Source organism: Rhinolophus hipposideros (assembly GCF_964194185.1).
Source record: "Rhinolophus hipposideros genome assembly, chromosome: 4".
NCBI classification, from domain to species: Eukaryota; Metazoa; Chordata; class Mammalia; order Chiroptera; family Rhinolophidae; genus Rhinolophus; species Rhinolophus hipposideros.
In genome coordinates, this window is record NC_138050.1 from 37930138 (window position 1) to 37951977 (window position 21840).

A 21840-nucleotide genomic window follows, 5' to 3' on the forward strand; every position below is an offset into this window, starting at 1 on the left:
GTAACTCCTACTAATAAATAAGAAAAAGTCAAATAACTCAATGTAAGACTGGACGGAATGCATGAGTAGGTCACAGAGAAAGAAACCCAAATGGTCAAAAACATGAAGTATTTAACCTCACTTGGAATCAGCAATTAAACTACTAATTAAAGCACTACAACTCATCAAAAGTAATGTGTAAATTAACATGAAGTGTGGCTGATGATGTTAGGTAACAAGTCCCCTTATCACCTGATGGAAGTGTAAATTGGTACAACTTTAAAGAACAGTTTGGCAATAAGCGGAAGTAAGACAAAGATGTGCACGCTTAGCATGTCAGTAACTCTAAAAGTATACTCTAGAGCAGTGGTTCTCAAACTGAGAGATTTTTGTCCCCCAGGGGACATTCGGCAAAGCTTGGAGACATTTTTAGTTGTCACACTGCAGGGGTGGTGTGTCAGGACAGGGGTTTTACTGGCATCTAGTGGGTAGAGGCCAAAGATAAACATCCTGCTATGCTCAAGACAGCCCCACAACAAAGAACTATCCTATCCGAAAGGTCAATGGTGCTGTGGTGGAGAAATCCTGCCCCAGAAACATGACCGAGGATGTTCACAGCAACACTATTTATAATAATAACAATAGGCACATACAGTTCGTAAAATGGACTCCCATGCCACAGTTCATTTGAATGGACTACAAATATACATCAACATGGTAAATCTCAAAACAATATTGAGTGAAAAAATATTGCTAAGGAATCTGCGCAGATACAATTTATGTGAGTTAACAAGACCTCACCTTTTACATATCCATTTCTTGGGGACTACTGGTATTGTTTCTTACCACGTAAACATATGATAAAAGCAAATAGAAAAAAATGCATGAAAATGATAGGCTCCAACTTTAAAAGAGTGATTGCCTTTGGGAGGAAGGGAAAGACCTGGTGGTGCTCTGACTGTATCTGGAAGGTTTTATTTCTTTTAAGAAAGTAAAGAGGTTGCTGAAGCAAATATACCTCAAGATTAACATTTCCTTAATTTGTATGACCAGTATTATAAATGTCTGTTCCATTATTTTCCTGTTTTAAAATAGCTCAATATTAGTCACTAAACACAAAAAAGGAAGAAAAAGGAATGAAAGAAAGATAGGTCAGCACAGTTCTTAGATTGAGAAGTAGGCACAAAGCACAGCTCTGCTGCTTTCTCGCTGTAACCCTGAGGCTGTAGGTCAAGCCTCCTGCACAGCTTTCCTCATCTATAAACCGGGCTGACAATACTTAGTCCACACACCCGTGATTTTCAAACTTCAGTCAGTCTGTATTTCTCCAACGTTTGTGCTGATACTTCTTTATCACCTGTGCTAATTGGAGGGGCTCAGTGTACAACTTAAAACTGTCTTTCATCTCCTGTGATCCACATACCCCACTTTGGGAAATATTGCTCTATTTTAGGGCACTTTGTGGATGAATTCAGGTTCTGTATATGAAAACATCCAATCATGTGTGCATATATTATGCTTCGGCAAATGTGTGCTGGATTTTAATCTGTGTATTTTACGTGATAAATGACTTCTCATAATTTAAAAATATTTAATCCAATCTTTCTAATTTCACATTTAAAGAATCTGATTTTATTAATCTAGAAAACAATACTTTGGTCAAAAGTATGGGGGGGGGCTCCTTATTTTTTCTCTGTGCTTAGATATAGTAAATATTTCCCCTACAGCCTTATTTTTAGCATTAATACTTTATGATAAACTTGTTATTCAATGATAAGAAAAATGAATATAACTTGAGAGGTTCTAAATTGTAGATTTTACTGAATAATCATTCTCAGGTATTCCAGCGGTTAGAGGCATCAAAGCCCCCCACTTCTCTTCCCATACAACTCCCTTGCTTCTGGCCCTTACTTCTGAGAATTAGTGATGATTCTTTAGCAGCAAAAGCTTTGTATGAGCTGAGAAATAAGCAAGCAGTGTCATAGATGATGACTCCAGCTGTTAAGTGAAAGAACCATCTTCTCATGAACACAGATTGCAAAAAACAATCGGTTATTAGGAGGCAATTTCAACTACACCCTTGTGAATAAATGCACTGGACCCTCACACCAGCAGGGCAGCCTGGAGCCTCACTTACAACAGGATGACTGAGTGGAGCTATTATTATTTCATGAGGTTCTTTTGCTTATGAACTTGCTTGGCTACGCTCCAAGCTTGAGCTTTGTTGGACTAACGTTTTCACTATGATCTCAGTGTATCCTCACTGAAGTGACCAGGAAACAGATAGTTTAAAATCCCAAGCACAGCCTGCATTTTGAAGAATAACAAGAAATGTAATCTAAAATCATCTACTTCTCTATCAGAGAAGCCCTTCCTTAAAGGTTTGGCAGGGGAGGGATTTGAGATCTGGAGTCAACCAGGGTCCCTGCTCGCCAACGGAATGCATGAATAAAGAGCTCCACATGTCAGGACAGCTCAGTCAAAATTTAAGAGTTTACTCTGTACAAGATATCAGACTAGGAGCTTTGGGGCATGTATAGAAGACTTAGCTATGATCTCTGATCTCACAGTATGCACTGTATTAGAGAGAAACATATGTGAAGATAGAATACCGGTATACACTAGAGATAATCATAAATTCATTTAAACACTTGAAGAGGTTTCCTAGAACACCTACATACAAGATTTACTCCTGAATAAATAGTAATGGTAATAGCTGATAGTGATCTAGCTATTGTTCTCACCACTTACTGTTTGAGTGCTTACTTTGTCCTAGGCATTATGTGAAATGCTTTTTGAGTGTAACTCAGATGCTCCCAGGTCTTTCGGCTTTCTCGGGTCTATTTCCTTTTTATTGAGATAACAAGCCTTGAGCCTCCATCCTTCATAAGGTGCAAAGTCTGAAACATTCCACAATATTTTGGGGGCTTTGTGAGTGTGTATGTAAAGGGGGTAAGACTGGGTTGGGTGGTGGGTGTTACCTCCCTACTCCTCCCCAGATTCCTTCTGCCTGATTTTCAGTTACTCCCCTCCAGCTGTCCAGTGCTGATCTTTCTGCCCTCTTTATCCCAGTCATGAAACTCTTCCCTGCTTCTTCATTCCCTAGAACATCACTCCTATACGTGTATTGTAGCAACAAACTTTTCTGAAAGTTAGAGGGGAATAAAACGGGGATGGGGCATTAAGTACAGAACAGAGTAGAAAACAACCTAAGATTGAATATTTTCCATCTAACACTTTCTCTTCTCCGTAAAGACCTCTTCCACTCATTCTTCTTTCTCTCCAAATTCCAGGCTCCTCATCTTTATGCCATTTTTCCTGGACTGACGATGGATGTCTGGATTTCAAATACTTTACTAAGCACAGAAAGTCAGTTCTCTTTGAATTCAACCTTTTTCCATGATCTGAACTTGTGGGGGAGGGGATGAGAAAAATAGCTTTGCCTTTCTGATCTGAAAGCCATGTTAAGATATTTTCTAAACAAAAGAGCAATTCTCTCTTTAAGAAGTATTCTTCTATGTTGACCAATGACTCAAATGGAAGTAATCTAAAAATAGGATTCTTGCTATTACACAAACATCTACATATACACATAATCTCTGGAACCAGAGATGATTACTCCCATTTTACAGATGAAGAAACTGAGGAGTAAGGAGATTAATGTACCTAATTCACCCAGTTTGTAAGTGACAAAGTTGAAATCCATATGTCCATCGCCTGACTCTAAAGCCTTATCCACTTGACTACCCTATTTATAAATCTATGGTCTAGAAAGCAAGAGCTACCAGCATTCAAGAATAGTGAGATACTGGCAGAAAGTAGAGGAGCGGAGATTTCAGTTGGAAAAAGAGACAAATAAGTGAGAACTAGTCCAGACATAAAGCCAAAAAGATTTGAACTCAGCGATAGCAATGGGTAAAGGGTCTGAGCCATTTAGTTGGGAACAAAGCAAGAATTAAAAATGACTTCACATTTTCTAGTCTGGATGACAAGCATCATTCATTCATTTAACTAATAGATACTGATTTGTCAGGCACTGTATATCAGGCATTGTACGAAGTGTTGGGAACAACGGCGGGAATAAGAAAGTGAGGTATGAGACAATGAGGCATCTACAGTCAGTCATGAGGAAGTTGCAGAGAGGAGACACTTCCCCTTGTAACATCCCACAAGCAGCAGCAAATACCAACTCATTTGCCTAAAAGATGAAGGCACTCAGAGAACACCAGGTGGCAGCACGGACTCGGAAGTTAAAATGAAGTAAGACCAGCTAATATCTATTAAGTCTTCTATTTTGTATCTGACACAGATTTTTAAAAATACCATTATTCTTAGGAGAGTGCTTTTTAAATTCATAAGTAATACTAACTCATTAAATGCTAGCTTAAACTTTTATGAACAACCAAAGAGTGGTTCATGCTAGTAGAAGGATATGTGTATTAATATTGCTTAAATTTACGTGGTATAATTTATCCAAACAATCTAACAGAAATATGCATATGATTAGGGCAACAATCTGAGCTGGACACACATTCCAAATGGTATTAAACTGTACATGATCATGTTCAGAGTTTATAAGCTAATAGTTGCCCATATTGGAACAGATGAAAATACTGTAACTGTGAGAACGTTGAGAGGTTATAATAATGCTTAAGGAGGTGAATGTTTTGTTACATAATTAGCATATTATATTCCTGTATGTTTCATGTAGGTCTATTTCTATATTTAGCATAATCCTTCTACCTATGCTTTCTACCCCATCCTACCCCCTATTCCCTGAAATCAAGCCCATTTAATAACTCCTTTGTTTTCAGGTTGTTTCATTTTTCTTTTACAATTAGTTCTGTACCTTCTCACTTCACGTACTCACAAATCTCCGTGTAATACAACAGTGTGCTATTATTAGGGAAGGAACCAGCATGAAAGCTCAACATCAAGCCAGCACAATGAAGGAAGGCCCACACAAAACAGAAACAGTGCCCTCATTCCTCCACCCGAAGAGTTTCTAGATGCTGTAGAAAGATGCAATTGGTATTTAATGCCAAATTCACTGTGGACATGATAGTTTGCAAGTCCATGATTTATATTTTACTATATAGAGTTATTCTTAATTGTTTAGTCAATGATAACCAGTTTATTCCAACTGTGAATTTAGTTTTTCTCAACTAATCCATTTTTTGTCCTTATATAATTCTAAATTATTGAACTTCTTCAGTACTGATCCATGAAAAAACTAAAGTAATATGATCCAACAATGTAAAAAAGAAAAAGAAAAATAAGAAGAAGCTTATGTTGTGAACAATCCATCCATCAAAACAGTGTCTATTTCTGGGATTTGGTGGAACTCAAGAAAGCAGAAAGAGAGAGAGAGAGAGATATCTATAACACATGGGGAAACTGGCACAGAAAAGGGGAGGAAAAAAAGGAAAACAATCCAGAGAAGACATCATACCCACATGGAGGGATAGTTTACAAAACAAATCTCAATATCATGAAAGGCACAGAAAATCTTAGGAGCTGTTCCAGACTAGAGGGACATGACAACTAAATATGATATATCAACCTAGATTGGATCCTGCATTTGGAAATGAAGGAAATCATGGGGATAACTGACAAAATTAAAATAAGGAATATATATATATATATATATATATATATATATATATATGGTATCAATGCTACATTTCCTGAATTTGATCGTTATATTGTGGTTGCTAAAAGAAAATCCTTGTACTTAGCAGACAGAGGCAGAAGCATTTAAGGAGAAAGGGGCATGATATCTGCAATTTATCAGATATTTCAGGGGGAAAAATAGAGAGGTGAAAAATCAAATATCATAAAATGTTAACGAATGTTGAATCTCAGTGAAGTTAAAAGGTATAGATGGGAGTTCTTTGTACCATTCTTACAACTTTTCTATACATTTACAATTAGTTTAAATTTAAAAGTAGTAATGATAATGATAATAATAATGATAATTCAGAGAAACTAGACTTGAAGCTTCATATTAGCTATATTTTTCTGCGTCGGATTAGACTAGTACAATTGGGCAGCTTTGTCTAATCATCTATGATAGCTCTAGAAATAAATATGTCAGGGTCTGTGCCTGAAGTTTACATTAAATATCTTTTGTTTGAATTATTTACGTATACATTTATTATCTAATATGTTACTTAAAGATTTTTTTCATCTTACCATTGTCAGTGCGGCACAAAGACCTTCTTTTCTGAATCATTAAGGGTTTTCCTCACCATTATTGGGGCATCACTTTGCCCAGACCGTCAGTGGGCAATCAGGTGATAGAGGTGTGCACATTTCAATCTATTTATATTTCTTTATCTACGTCTCTGTATATTGAAAAAACATATGTTCACACTGATACTATCAATTCTAATCCAACACCACTGGGTTCGTGTAGTTTTCTCCTCCTCTCTAACAGTAAGAAAGAAATCTGTCTCCCATTACCCTTAATATTTCTACTTATTCAGTCAAATCCCTGGTAGGTTAACAATCTCTGATTGTTGTCTCCACCCATTTCCTCATATGGATGCTTTCCTCACCACATCTGGGCCCAACACCCCAAGGTTTGGCTGCCCCCTCAGCCTCTCCATGGACCCTTTTTTCCCCGATGTTCTGATTCCCGAGGCTGCCACCCTCCTGCACAGACACTGTCCTCACCCAGTCTGGGCTCCGACATCCCACCCAGGCCACCTCTCTCTGAGGATGTCCTTCCCACCCTCCTCAGGTCCTAACACCCCCCCAACAAGGGCATACCCTTCCTTACCCTGCCCAAGCATGGGCGCTCATTCTTCTTCTAGCAGACCTGTTCATTTGTGACCCTGCTTTATAAAATCAGTGAAAACGAGGAAAATAAAATTTACATGGAGTATATTCTACAATGGAAAACACGACAATGTATTTACGATATGAAGCAGGCTTGAAATGCATTTTTTAGCTATCGAGATAATAACACGGTAAGCTTTAAATTCTCTGGACTCAAATCATCTGACATTCGCCCAAGGAGAGGCGACTTGGTAGACAGTATGAGATACAGAAGTCTAAACAGCAGAATCTGCTCTTTCTCTCTCCACAACGTTATGGAATGAATTTCCTGAGCTTCCCAGATGACATCAAGAATTCAGAGAATGCGCCTCAAAACCTGTTCCATCTTAATGAAGTCATCTGTTGGTTCCGCAATCCGAAGTACACCAGATCTTTTCCCCTGATGAACGGTCCAGTATTTACCTGAACTGTTGGGCACCCAAGATCTCCTGGCACAGCAGTAACAGGGGCCACAATTGTCTCTGTCTTGTCCCCTGACTTTTGGTTGAGGAGGATGAGCCATTTACATGGTTCCTTCCTGACCTCCACTTCTCTCTCTTGACCTATGTCTGAACTTCCAGCTTTTCAACAGAGGCAGTGCAGCATGCAGGAAAGAAGGCTTGTGGGCTTGGGAGCCAGTTAGATAGTTTGAAATCTGTTCAGGTAAAGCTTAGTTTCCTCATAGAATAGCATCAAAAGTTATACCTATTCTGCTAAATTTCTGTGAAGATTTGGAGTACAATAAATGTAATGGGGGAAATAGCTTGACAATTATGTATGTACTTTTTTTTACTTCTGCCTTTCCTCATCCATGGCCTTGGTCCTACGACACCCAAGGTACCCATTTGCCTGAGGGAAGGAGATGAAGATTTTCATAAATAGAACACAAGACAAAACTAATAACAGAAAAAATGACAGATAACATTCAGTTTCTGTCATTTAAACTGTGGTTTAGTTTAAATGAAACAAAACATTTAGAGCTTTAAAAGACATTAGAAATGTAACTTAGATGAAGCAAAACAAAGGCCTTTCAAGTGAGGCTTTTGCCTCAAGAAAGATTAGCTAAATTATTTTTACTTTAGCTTAGAGTTTTAAGTAAGGGGCAAATTGAAGGGGAAGAGAAGGGGAGAAACCTGACCTTTCTAGCCCAGACACGATTATGTAAAGAGAGAGAGGAAAGTGTGAGAACCAGATAGATGTGCCCTGATTCTTCTCTCTGAAATGTGTTATATAACTTGAGGGCATGACTCTTTTTCTTGCTTTTGTCTGCATCTCACGGGGGAGAACACCTCAAAAGCAGCCACATACCAGACAGGAAACATCCAATCCGGATAAACTTGGAGGTGTAACATAGTCAGGTAGAGACATTGCTGGAAGTGTAGCTTCCCAGTCTACTCACCATTCACATTGGGTAAGGACTGTGCTGAGGGCCAGTGGACCTGACATGGGGTTGCTGGGTTAAGGCAAAGCACCCCACAGCGGGGCTAAGGGTGAGCTCTCTGGCCAGGCAACCACGTGGAGATAAAAAAGAGACCTAGGAGTCAGCAGGCAGTGGAAGATGAGGAGAAGCTGAGCCAGCCTATACAGTTGACTGGTGCTGCCCAGAAGCATGGCCCAAAAGAAAGTCCCATAAATGGATCAGCCCAAAACAGTGGGTTTGGAAGCAGCTGATCAAACAGCATCATTGTTGATGATACTGTTGAAGCAGCTGATCAAACAGCACACTTTAGATTCAACACAAGACCAGAATACCCTTTTCTCCTCTAATCTGGGAGGTTTTGTGGCCACCCTTTACCATCTTCTACACCAACTCCACCATCTTTGGGAGAAGGCTGAGAGAAAAGGAATGATCTGAGAGACAGAGTATTCTTATCCAATAGATACTTTTCTTTTTTTAATGCAAAAAGGATTGTTTTATTTTTTATATTGGACTAAGTTTAAGCTACCTTAGAGATTTGTTTTGTTTCATCCCCCCACAAAGTGGGGGAAAGGGTAAGTCGATGGAAGGTTTTAGCTCTGGTCACAGATTAAATAAAGCTGCTGCAGCGTACCTAGCTTGTTCACATGATGTTTCAGACCCAACTCAGGCCCAATGCCTTCCACCAAAGTAAGCAGCCAAGAAGCTGAAGACAAGGCCCAAACACAGCCAAGTCATGTTCCAAGAGTCGTTATTAACATTTCATCTGTCACAGGCTCCCTCTGCCAACAGTGAGAGTATACCACTCACAGCCAAGGATGGGAGACAACGGAGAACAATGGGTTCCACTTCCTTCTTTGTTGATCATACCCAGTAAATAAGCTTCTTTTCCATTTTTTAAAGGCATGATGTTAAGAGTGTTGAATTTCCTGAAAACAACAGAAAGTACTGGGGAAGTTTTTGCATAAGCTAATCTAAGGATGCTTTTTGCAACTCTGTCCATGGAGGGCCAACAATATAAGCCATTTTGTTTCCATGACTTTCAGGGGATGACAGCAGAGACAAGTCCCTATGCCATATCTGATTGGAGAATTCCTTGTTAAACAGAGTCCTGTGCTCAAATGAATTCTTAGGACTTCGACCAAAGAAGAAAAAAAAAAGAAAAACCACAAAGTAAAACATAACAAGAAAGTGTCTGGCCTCAGTGTTTACTTTGTACTACCTGGAACTGCGTCACAAAATACCGGTGATTCAGCTTGTGAAGCTACCTTGCCAAAACAATGCCTTTACATGCACTTGGAACATACTTTTGTTTAATTTTAAGTAAAACTGATTAGAAGTATATATGTTTTATTAACCAACAAGGCCAAATTACTCACTAATGTGAGCTGTGTTTCTGCCCAAGCTTTGCAGATGCTGAAAGACTTCTATATAAAAAAAGCCCTAATTATGAAGGGAATATAGGAATTTTCCAACTGGCAGCTCCCTTCTTGGTTAATTAAATGGTATTAGGAAGAAAAAGGTTGGCCATGTTATCTAGAAGAAAGTATTATTAGAGATGGCATTATATCTTAAAAACCCTGTGTTCCGGTCTCTAACGTGCCATCTGGAGCAGCTACTTGGGGAAAATTACAGCAAAGTGCTAGAAATAAAAATTGCTTCAGTTAATTTATTAACAGAGATAAAATTCTCTTGATGAAAAAGTAGCATTTCAAGTGTCATTTGTGAATCATGATTTGACAGACAACAAATATAGAAGAAGAGTCATCAGACTTGTGTCTCTCGTTAGAATCACCATCACCTCTATACTGTTAGAAGCCAAGTAACTTCTCAGACCCATTTACCTTTTTATAAAATAGAGATCACTTTTTAATACAAGAAAACCTAACTAAAACGTCCTTTGAAGTGAATATTTTAAAACTAGCGATCAACTCCTAAGTCTCATAGCTCTTTTTTTTTTTTCTGGCTTTAACAAGGGTGGGATGTTCTGATGAATTAATCATTTTGTTTATAAAGTCCCAAATAAATAAAATTTTATTATAATAATCTTGCTTCAAAAAGCTTCTCATGGTTCCTACAAATTAGATTAGGATGAGCGGAAAGATCGAAATGCTTAAGAAATGATCCCCCCAAATAAATTGACAATGGTGAGTACAACTGCTATTTACTTACTTCTTGCCAGATGCCAGCCACAAAAGTCCAGGTAGGAAATGAGGAAAACTTGCTGGTATCACAAAGAATGTTTCAGCTCCATCTGGGACCACTGGGAAGTTAACAATAGCAGAATCATTTTGGATCAAGAAGGATAACAACATGGTAACTTTATAGTGAATGCTCTCCATTTTTCAAGGGATGGAAACTTCTCGTGGCATGATTTATTTCTGGTCTTGCTAACAGAATTCCTCACCATTTTCTGCTTGAGAAAAAAACGTTCACTACATTGAAGCCTATACCCTTCTTTAAAAATAGGAACATTCTAACTTGAGACTCATAATTTGGATGCATACAGTTTTGCAGCTGTATCTGGTAATCTTTTGAAAGTCTGTATTCTTAAATAAGTTTTGGAACGTTCAATTGTAATGAAAGCAATAATATATGACCCAGACACATTTTAAACCACTTTTTGAGGCATGATTGAAACACAAAAAGCTGTACATATTTAATATATACAACTTGATGCTTTTGGAGATAACTATACACCTGTAAAACCATCCCCACAATCTATGCCACAAACATATCCCTCACCTCCAGAAGTTTCCTCTCACCCTCTTATTTTGTGTATGTATATGACAAGAACATTTAACGTAACATCTGCTGTCTTAGCAAAATTTAAGTATACTATACAATATTAACCATAGGATCTATGCCTCATAGTCGATCCCTAAGAGTTATGCTTTTTGTATAATTGAAACTTTTGACTTTATAATACCTTTCCTTTCCCTCTCCCCCCTGGTACTTGGCAGCTATTCTACTCTCTGCTTCTGTCAGTTGGACTATTTTAGATTCCTCATATAAGTAAGAGCAATGAATCTTCTAAAGTTAATGATCATGCGCTAGCAAATTGAAAAAAAAGATCCGTATAAAACACAGGAAATAAAAGATATTTGTAAATCCAACATAGTTTGATATAACCAAATTCTATGAGTTAGGTATTTTTTAAAAATATATGTGCACATTCTGTCCAAAACAAAACTTTCTGAAAGACATGTGTTTCATCCACATTAAAAAAAAAAAAATGTGGCTGAAACTATTATCTAGATCCATAAGAAAAGCCTATGCGAGGAGGCTATGTACTTCTTTGCCTTTTCTGGTCATATTTAGGAACTGATCCCTTCTAAGGGGAAACAATTCACATCTCATTGATCTCTGGTATGGCATGGTCATAATCAAGCAGCGTCCAGCTGGATCCCATCGTGTGTTTGACACAGTGCCCCGTCGCCCTGACATACTTGTTAACTTCCCTTTCGTGAGCCCCATGCACGTCCCCCATCCTCCCCACTCCCACCTTTGAACAATTCATTCACTGACTCCTGTGGGAAAATTTTATTCCGTAGCCAAAAGCACTCCATAGTTACACAGAGAAGGTCTTTTTAAGGATATGGGATACGTTTAGTGCAAAACGTACTTTGATATCTTCAAAGATTAAATGCCCTTTTACCACTATCTAACTTCAAAGTCCTAAGCCATCCAAGAGCTTCCATGATACGGTCTCAACATTCCTCTCTAAATTGTCTGCAACATCCTCTCACGATATTCCATTCTATTGCACAGCTGGAATAGCAGGGGTTTTGTTTATTTGTTTTGCTTACTACATCCACATTTTTTTGTTTGTTTTATTTGCAAAAATTGTTTTCTCCTTCAGTTTTGACTATCTATATCCCACCTACCCTTCTTCCAAGATGCATTTAATGAAATTTCCCCTGTGAAGGTTTCCCCACTCGCCATCAACCCTGGCTAACCATAATCTCTCCTTTACCTATGCTTCCTGATAGCAGTTAGCTAGTACGTCTTTTATAGAGAGGCTTTATCATATTCTAGGCCGTGTTTGTTATTCCTATGCAACTCTCATCTTCCCCAGCAATAATGATAGTGATAATAGCAGCTACCTTTGTTCGGAGGGCTCACTATGTGAGAGGCACTATGCAAGCTAAAGCTTTCTTCCTCACAATAGCTCTATAAAGCAAGCATTACAATCCCTAGTTTACAAATGAGCAAACAGAAGCTCAGAGAGGTCAAAGCAATATGGTCCAAGTTCACAGGGCTGACTAGTGTCAATGCTGGGAGTCGATAAGACCTCAGTCCAACTCCAGAGCCCATTATCTCAGCCATTGCCCGAATACTAGATCCAGAAGTCATTAAAAGAGAAATGAAGGAAACTCACATTTACTAAACACCTAAATTGTACCTGGCACTGGGGCAGGAACTTTCATATATATTCTCTCATTTATCTGTGAGTTACATGGTATAATCCATATTTTGCAGTTAAGAAAACCAAGGTTCACCATAAATATATTTTTGAAAGGGAACTGACTGGAATAAGACATCTACAATGCATAATATAACTGGTGAATATATATACATGTCCTATAAGAAAGCAAAGAAAACAATAACTACCCTGGAAGAGAATGGGAAAAGACATGAACAGGCAAGGAAGAAACCAGAATGACCAAAAAAATATGAAGTGATGCTCAGCCTTACTAGAATGAAGGGAAATACAAATTAAAGCAATGCCATTTCACACCCATCAAATTGACAACAACAAAAAATGCCTGACCACCTCAAAAGTTGGGGTAAGAGAAAGTTTCATATACTGGAAGTGGGAATGAAAATTTGTGTAGTCATTTTGGAGGGAAATTTTGTAATGCCTATATGACCTAGCAATTTTACTTCTAAATATACACTCTAGAGAAACTGTCCACAAGATGAATACAGGTGTGTTTTACTAGTGTAGTTTGGAGAATGAATAAACCATGGTATTGTAATATAATAGAATATTTTACTGAGTTAAAAAGAATAATCTATATGTATTAAAAATAGGTGAACCTTAATAACATAATACTGAATAAAAAACCAAGTTGCAAAATTGTGCTCTTTATGTAAAATTTAAAACACACAAAAACACCAAATACTGTTTATGGATAATATATAATAAAAACTATCTAGAATATATGTAGAAAAAGTATAAAAACTCATTAAAAGTAGATTTTCTAGGTCATATAGGCATTATAAAATTTCTCTTTGAAATGGTGTTACCAATTTTAATTTCCATTTCCAGTATGTAGAAACTCCTATCACTCCAACATTTGGGCTTTTCAGGCATTTTAATGTTTCTCAATTTGAAGGGAGTGAAAGGGCATCTCATTGTTTTAATTCATATTTCTCTTCATTCTAGCAAGGCTGAACATTATTTCATATAGTTACCTCTAAGGAAGAAGATAGAGGAATGAGATTAGGTCTTGTATTAATTTTCTATCTCAGAATAACAAATTACCACAAACTCAATAGCTTAAACCCATTTATTGCCTCACAGTTTCTGCAGGTTGGAAGTCCAGGCATGGCTTAACTGGATTCTCTGATTAGGGTTGCACATGGCTGAAATCAAAGTGTCAACCACACCGTGATCTCATTCGGAAGCTCGACTAGAAAAGAAGCTTCTTCCAAGCTCCATTGGGTCATTGGCAGAATTCATTCCCTTGCAGGTGTACAATTCATGGCATTTTGTTTTATAAAACCAGCAAAGAGAGAGATTCTCTTTTGCTGTGAGTCTCTGGTCTCCAGACCCTCTTTGAAGGGGTTCCCTAATTAGATTTGGCCCAAACAGGATACTCTCCATTAGCAAACTTAAACTCAACTGATTAGAGACTGTAATTACATATATAAAATCACGTAACCTTTGCTATGTAATGTAACCTAATCAAGAGAGTGGCATTCCATCATCATTGTCACATTCTATTAATAAGAAACAACTCACGGGTTCTGTGACTCAGGGGAGGGGACTATACAAGAGTGTGGGTCATTAGATGTAACCCTAGGGTGTATCCCCCACAGGGTCGGAGCCTTGGACTTGGACTAGAATATGTTCTCTCTCCAAAAACAGAATCTAAAATTTAACAGTCGTTCAATCTTGATGTTGCATACACAGGTCTCTGTTATGTTGTTTCTGTGTTTTTCTTTATCATTAAAATAGTTCAAAATGTAAGCAACATTTTTTTTTTTAATTACTAAGCATGCTCACCAATAAAGGACAGCTCAAAAGGCCAACAGAAACAAAAGAGGAAGATTCAGAAAGAAGTCAGGCTTTAAGACATCATCGCTTTGTCTGAACACCTGATTCGGAGACCCCCAGAACACTGTCTTGATTACATTTTTGCCTGTTTTAAAAACCAGTGGGCCCATGGACTCAGGGTCTGGCCTTCATGCCCAGTCAACAAAATGTATCTGTGTTGTATTTTTATTTGATGAAACAGGAGATGAGCTCCTCTGGCTCCCAACTGCTGATGTTAGTAACTGGATAGCATCTGGCTTATTCTCAAAGTTGCCATCTAAGAGCCACTGCAAATCCAAGAAAACCAGGACCCAGGATCATTAACCACATTTTTTGTCACATTCCTGCAAAAACAACAATGAAACGACACGTCCAATAACTTGTTGACAAGTTGACAGAAACTGATGGTATCAGGCAAACATATCTTGTCAGTTTGTGGATTAAGTGTATGGCCCAAACTCTAAGAATGCATTTGCTTTACTAAGAGTTAGCAAAGCATAACAAGTTTCAACAAGATTTAAACAGACTGGAAGTTTGAATTATATAAACATATTTTGGTGCCAAGAGAAAACATTGTAGAACGGTTTAAGCAACTCAAAGAATAGAGGGTCTGAATGCATTTCTAAGCAGGGAAGGAGAAATGAATCCTTTTCTAGAAAAGTAAGGAATGATGAATTAATATTTTCAAACTCTTTCTTGACCCATTCTACTTATTTTAAATTGGTTTGCTATTTTATTTGCATTTAATTTTTTCTCCCTTCTTCTGCCTCTCCCCACCCAACCCCCCCTCCCCCACACTCTGGTTCAAGCCGTTGTTTCTCCATCTAGTTGCGTAGGGTATAGGACACAGCTCCCTGGCCTGTGCTGGTATTATGAGCCTTGCGCTCTCTGCCCCCCACCCCAGGCAGTCGGCCACCATTAGAAGCACAGCGCTCCAACCACCGGAGCCACCGGGCTGGCCCCTGCATTTAATTTAAATTGTTTTATTTTTCCTCTTTCAGAAAAATCCCGTGAAAACAAATAGAAAATCAGAAGCTCCTTCTGGTAAGTACTTATCTCAACCTCTCTCAGCACCATACCTATGGAAATTGAGGGGGATCAAAATTTTCATGTTTAGGCACAAATGGGCCCCAGAGAAAATCACACCATGTAGGCCTCTGTACTGATTTCTGTATGAGATAGATTTTATTTGAACAAGACTGACTTGTCTGGGAAAAGAGATTGCAACAGAGCATCCTGGTGACAAGGAAAGGACTGTGTAAAGGAAGTTGCTGTCTGACTTGTTCAAACTTAGTGCCAATTAAAGGGTTTATGCATTGATTGTATGCCTATGAGCTTCAGATGTTTTGCTCTATGTGGCACAGGTACTTCCTCTTCTCGTGCTGGTAGCTTTGCTGAATTATTACCTTACTACTACTATCATGGTTATCTATTACTCTGTAACAAATTACCTCAAAAGATAACATTGTAAAACCGCACACCTTTGTTATCACACATAGTTCCTAAGGCTCAGGAATCCAGGAGCAGCTGTCTCGGGGTCTCTCAGGAGGCTCTAATCAAGGAGTTGGCCAGGGCTGCAGTCATCTGAAGGCTTGACTAGAGCTGGATGATCTGCTTTCAAGATGGCTGCTTCATATGGCTTCTGGCAAGGAGGCCTTATTTCCTTAATACATGAGCCATTCTGTAGGCTGCTTAAGCTTCATGACATGGCAGCTGGCTTCCCCGAGAGAGAGTGATCTGAGAGAGAGAAAGCAAGGCAAAACCACAATGTCTTTTATAACCAACCGCAGAGATGACATAGTACCACATCTGCAATATTCTGTTGGTTGCACAGATCAATCCTGACATGATACAGGAGGAGGGTCACACAGGGTATGGCTACCGGGTGGCAGAGATCACTGGAAGCTACTTTGCAGACAGGCTACCATAACCACCCAAAATAATATAGTATTGATACTTGTTTCAATATTTTTTTCTTTCTGTTTCAAGGGAGCCCTTTTCCCTACTGAATTAAAGTTTTTAATGTCTTTGGAATTTTTAAAAAATCTGAAAATGTATAGCGTCGAATTTTATGTGTAGTCTCTCAAGAATTATATTCACTTTAGAAGAGAGATTTCTTTTGGGGGTGATGGAAATATTCTGGAATTAGATAGTAATAATGGTTATACAACATGAATATGTTATACTAAAAACCATTGGAATATATACTTTTTTGGGGGACGGGGAACAGTGTGTTTTCCAGAGCCCATCAGCTCCAACTTGTTGTCCTTCAATCTAGTTGTGGAGGGCGCAGCTCAGCTCCAAGTCCAGTAGCCGTTTTGCATGGGGCACAGCCCACTATCCTATGTGGGAATCAAATCGGCAACCCTGTTGTTAAGAGCTCTCGCTCTAACCAACTGAGCCATCCAGCCACCCTGTCTTATATACTTTTAAGTGATTAAAATATGTTATGTGAATTTTTGATAAGCATTGGAAAATTGAAAAGCATTGATACCAGGTTTGCTGATCTAGAAAGACTTATGGTTGCTTTTAGCTCTTTATATTTTGTTTGTTCTCTCAGCTCAAAACTTAGTGTAAAATCAATCCAGAGACTAGGTCCTGGGAAAACTGATTTATGGAATGAACAGTCATGGTAGGTTGGGGTCAACTGAAAGTAATAGGAAGTACTGGAGCAATGTAATGGCAATTTTCTTCAGAGTGCCATTGACATCACAGTCCTGTGCTCGAATTCCCATGATCCTTCCATCAGGAAACACATATAGCATATTTTATTCTTGAACAACAAACGTTATCGATAGGTTTGTGTATTCTTTGAGCAGTTTCCCCCAGGATCACTTTTGTCAGGGCATTGTGTTTTTCTTTCACGATTTGTGATTTTACTTGGCAATTGGTTTCCATTACATTGCACCATATTGTCAGTTTACTTGGAGAAGTTCCAATTTTTTTGGTTGTTTTATTTAATACCATTTATGACTTGAGACCTGAGTCAGCCAAAGCTCCTTGAACAGTTCATTGTTATGCATGAACCATTCTTGTTAGTAATCAGGAAAACAAAGTCAAGATCAACTGATTGTCCACGGTATGTCAGGCGTCACAGAGACTGCATCACTTAGTATTACCCAACTGTCCTGAAGAGTTGTCAGTGATGAGCCTCAGAGAGATTGCATGCCTTTCTCAAGCTCACACAATCAATTAAAAATATATCACCAAAAAAAAGATGCTTAAACACTGATCTACCTGCTTTGAAGCAATTCAATCCATCGTAATCAAATTTAATTGAAATTAATGAAATTGAACTTATCTGACTGGAAATGTACAAAGATGGTGTGTTAGGTAGAACTCTCCAAGAAGCCATTGTAGGATAAGCTGAAATGGCACTATTACTTAGAGGAAGGAGCGAAATAAAAACTTAAAAATGCCCTAAATTACATTTTGCGGTCATTTAGCCTAGTAAGGAAGGCTCTAGAAATAGTAATTTGAGATCATCTATCTTGGGCTGGCCCGGTGGCTCAAGTGGTTGGAATGCTGTGCTCCTAACACTGAGGTCGCAGGTTTGATTCCCACATGGGCAGTGAGCAGCACCCAAGCACAAGTCTCATACGGAGTTTCCCCAAAAATAAGACCTAGCTCTAATGCATCTTTTGAAGCAAAAATTAATATAAGACCCCGTCTTATTTTAATATAATATAAGACGGGGTCTTATATAACATAATACAAGACCGGATCTTATATTAATTTTTGCTCCAAAAGACACAATAGAGCTAATGGTCCGGGTAGGTCTTATTTTCGGGGAAACATGGTTATACCAGCATGGGCCCGGAAGCTGTGTCCTACACAACTAGGTTGAGAAACAGCTTGAACCAGAGTGGGGGGAGGGGGAGGCGGAAGAAGTAGTTGGGGGGGAAGATCATCTAGTTTGGAATGCTGCTAATAGGAAAATATCAATTAAAGGGAATCAACTTAAAAGGAAGACTGAAATTTTATAGTAAATAGTTAGAATTTTTTTCCTTAAAATTTAATATTGAAAAATAGCCAGAGGAATACTAAATATAAGGTTATTTTATCTTATATTTAACACATTTTTATTTTCATTGTATCTATGTATTAATTCTTTGAATGAACAAAGAATAAATGAAGTGTTCATACAGTTTTTCTGGACACTGCTTTTCTGACAAAAATGTGGGATGGCCTGATTGTACAATTTGCAACCTATGCCCATTTGTGCAATGTGCAACCACGGGCCATTCTTAATACTTTCATATTGAAATTGTATAGTGTCATCATTGACTTTCTCTTCTTCAACCATAAACTGATCTCACTCTGTCCAATTCTCATTATCAAAGGATTTTTGTATGATTCAAGCAGTTTCCCAAGATCTCTTTTATCAAGGCATCTTTTGCATGATTTGTGATTTCTCTTTTCAATTTATTTCCATTATGTTGCATTGTGTTGTCAGTTATTTGCAATATCAGAAAAGAAAATCAAAAAAAAAAAAAAAAAGAAAAGAAAATCAGAGACAATCTACCTGAGTGAACAGTTTGTTCATGAGGACTTCTAAGTTGACTTTTGTTTCCCTATACAACCTTGTAGTTCAAATAAATATTCTGATACTGAGGACCTCTTCACATCTTTTAGGGAGCTGTTCCTCACTAATTATACACCCTTCTGCATGTGATTTATACAACAGCTGTCTTACTTTTGGGCCTCAATGATTTGTCTACCTGTATACATCTTTCTCAGCATGGCCAATTATAATAACATATCTTCCCTGTCAACATGTTTTTTGTAGGGGAAAGTGGCCATGTGTCCAAGATCATGACAATCAGAGATGTTTTCCCTGAAAGGTTTCTTTTAGAAATGAGCTGTGAAAGAGAATCTCTTTCCTCTCTGGATTATTGAGCTATAAAGAAGTGAGCCTAAGTGCTGCCATCCATCATATCTGCTGCTACTTGGAGAAAATAGAGCTAGAATGGGAGATAATCAAGCCAGCATGCAGAGAAAATCAGAGGCAATAAATAGAGAGAAAAATGGATGATATTTGAGTCCCTCGTCCTAATCAGTACTGAGGCCATCTCTCCCTCATCCAATAAATGTGTCTTCCTCACTGCCCCCCTCGCACCCCAAGCTAGGTTCTGTTCCTTATAATCCAAAATTAAATTATAATCCAAAATCAATTATAAGTCAAAATGTTAAGGCCCATTGGTTATATTGCAGTAAACAGAATAAGCAATAAAATAAGCAAAGCTTACCAACACGTAGTATCCAGTAATATCTTGGGCACAAGGATCATGAATAATAAGAACAGCCACCAGGCATGGAAAGAGGACTTGTCTGGGAGTTGGGAACTTAGGTTTCTAGACTGGGTTAACTCTTCCACTAATTCCTTTGTGCCCTAAAGCAGGTCAATTTAAGTTTCACTTTCTGCATATATAAAATTCAGCCAGCATTCTATCTCACTTTTGCCTCATCAAAGACCAATGTACCTAAAAATGTCATAGGCAATATTCTAATACGTGACTCAATGACGAAATGCTGAGCCAATAATTTGAACTGATTGGAACCTCAAAGATTATTCATTCTGGACACCTCATTTTACTGACCAGGTCATCAGACATATAAAAACAGCCCTTCCCATTTTACCAAATTCTTTAGTACCTGACCATTATCATGCTATGATTCAGAGGAACGCGTACAGGAAATGGGGGTGAGTAAGCATGTGACTTTCAGACAGGGCCTGATCTCTTCTCCACCCCTCCTCGTTACTTCTTTTCTTCTCTTTACCAAGTCCCATGCAGAGTTACTGGTATGAGATCAAAGCATGACATCGCTAATACACATTGATCAAAATGGTGGGGTCAACCCAGCAGACCTGCTCAGTCCTCTCAAGACCCAGTTAGTATTTCAGCCACTTCCACTCTCTGGTTTTCAGCTTTTCTGTGGTGACTGGTAAAACAGGGAAGCACTGACTCTCAAGATTGGAAGGCTCTATCATGTGATAAAGTGCTTTCATTATTCCTGTTCTGTATTGATATCTTTTAGTAACTGGAGTCATAAAATGTCTTATCTGTAAGTATATATTAAGCAGCAATAATGACACTTTCATAATCACTGAATGTTCCTGCCTTGGAAAGAGTTAGAGAAATGTGTCCGCAGGTGCAATGATGCCCAGCTATGCTGGTGGATTAAGGGATTTTATGTCAGTGCTAATGTTAAATGGAGATAGACAAAGACTACTTCAAAATGTCTAGCTAACAGCAGTAAGAGTTGCTACTCAAATTTGCAAAGGGATAGCTACAAGGACATTCCACAGGAAGAGGGTTGGAGGATTTATGGAACTCTGTTCCTTCTGGGAAGTAAAGAAGATATCATCTAGAACACAAAAAGCCTTGTATCGAGGCTCACAAGTGAAGCTGCAGGTCCTGTGTGACCAACCAGTGGTTAGCCTGTGCAGGTTTGAGCTCAGCTACGAAGCAGTACATAACAAAATAGGAAGGGGAAGAAACGGGAGGAGAAAAAAAAATACAAATGGCCGTTACCAACAGGCTAGGCAGGCTTTAGGGCTGCCCAGAGGAAGCCTCTGGCTGAGGCTCAGTCTGCCTCAGGAAGGAGCAAGCAGGAAGATCTGCCAAAAGGGGACATGTCTCTTCTGTCCAGTAGCTTCCCATTGGTGACCAGCCAGACGGAAGCTCATATGGTTACTTACTTAGTGTTTAGTTAGGTTTTGGCTGTTAAAGAAGTCCCAGGTAGATTTTCTTCCCCCAGTCCTCTTTGCAGTTCTCAGGGTGGTCACCCTCACCCACGGGTAAGGAGAAAGTGTCAAACAAGTTCCCCCAAACCATCTGAGGGACTGCTACACAGTGAGGTGGTGGAATCCAAACAAACACCTGCTATGTACAGCAGCTCCCGAGTCACTGCCTGAGTTTGTACCCTCCTTTATCCCTTGTGCTACGTTAAGCATTGTTTTGGGGGGCTTCCCAGAAAGATCTTCCTCGGCTTTGCTCCAGGGCCACCCTCTCCCACCCAGTAATTTTAAACCTCCAGAGAATTCTCCAACACCTGAAACAGGACATCTTCATAAAGTCACCAGCTCTGCTTTCCAATGCTCAAGCCAGATAAATCTATTAGAATGGTTACATGTGCAATTGGTAAGGTAATTTATGTGTACTGAATTTATATTATTGATTTTGCTGCTTATCACAGCTACTGTTATGCTGATAACCAATCAAAATTAACAGTTGTCAATATTCTTACAATCCTCAACCATGCTTGTTGTGCTAGCTAAATCAGCTCTGCCTGAGGCCATCCAACACATGAACCTAAGTCACTTAGTTGGCCATTTTCTTAAGAATGTTCTGTG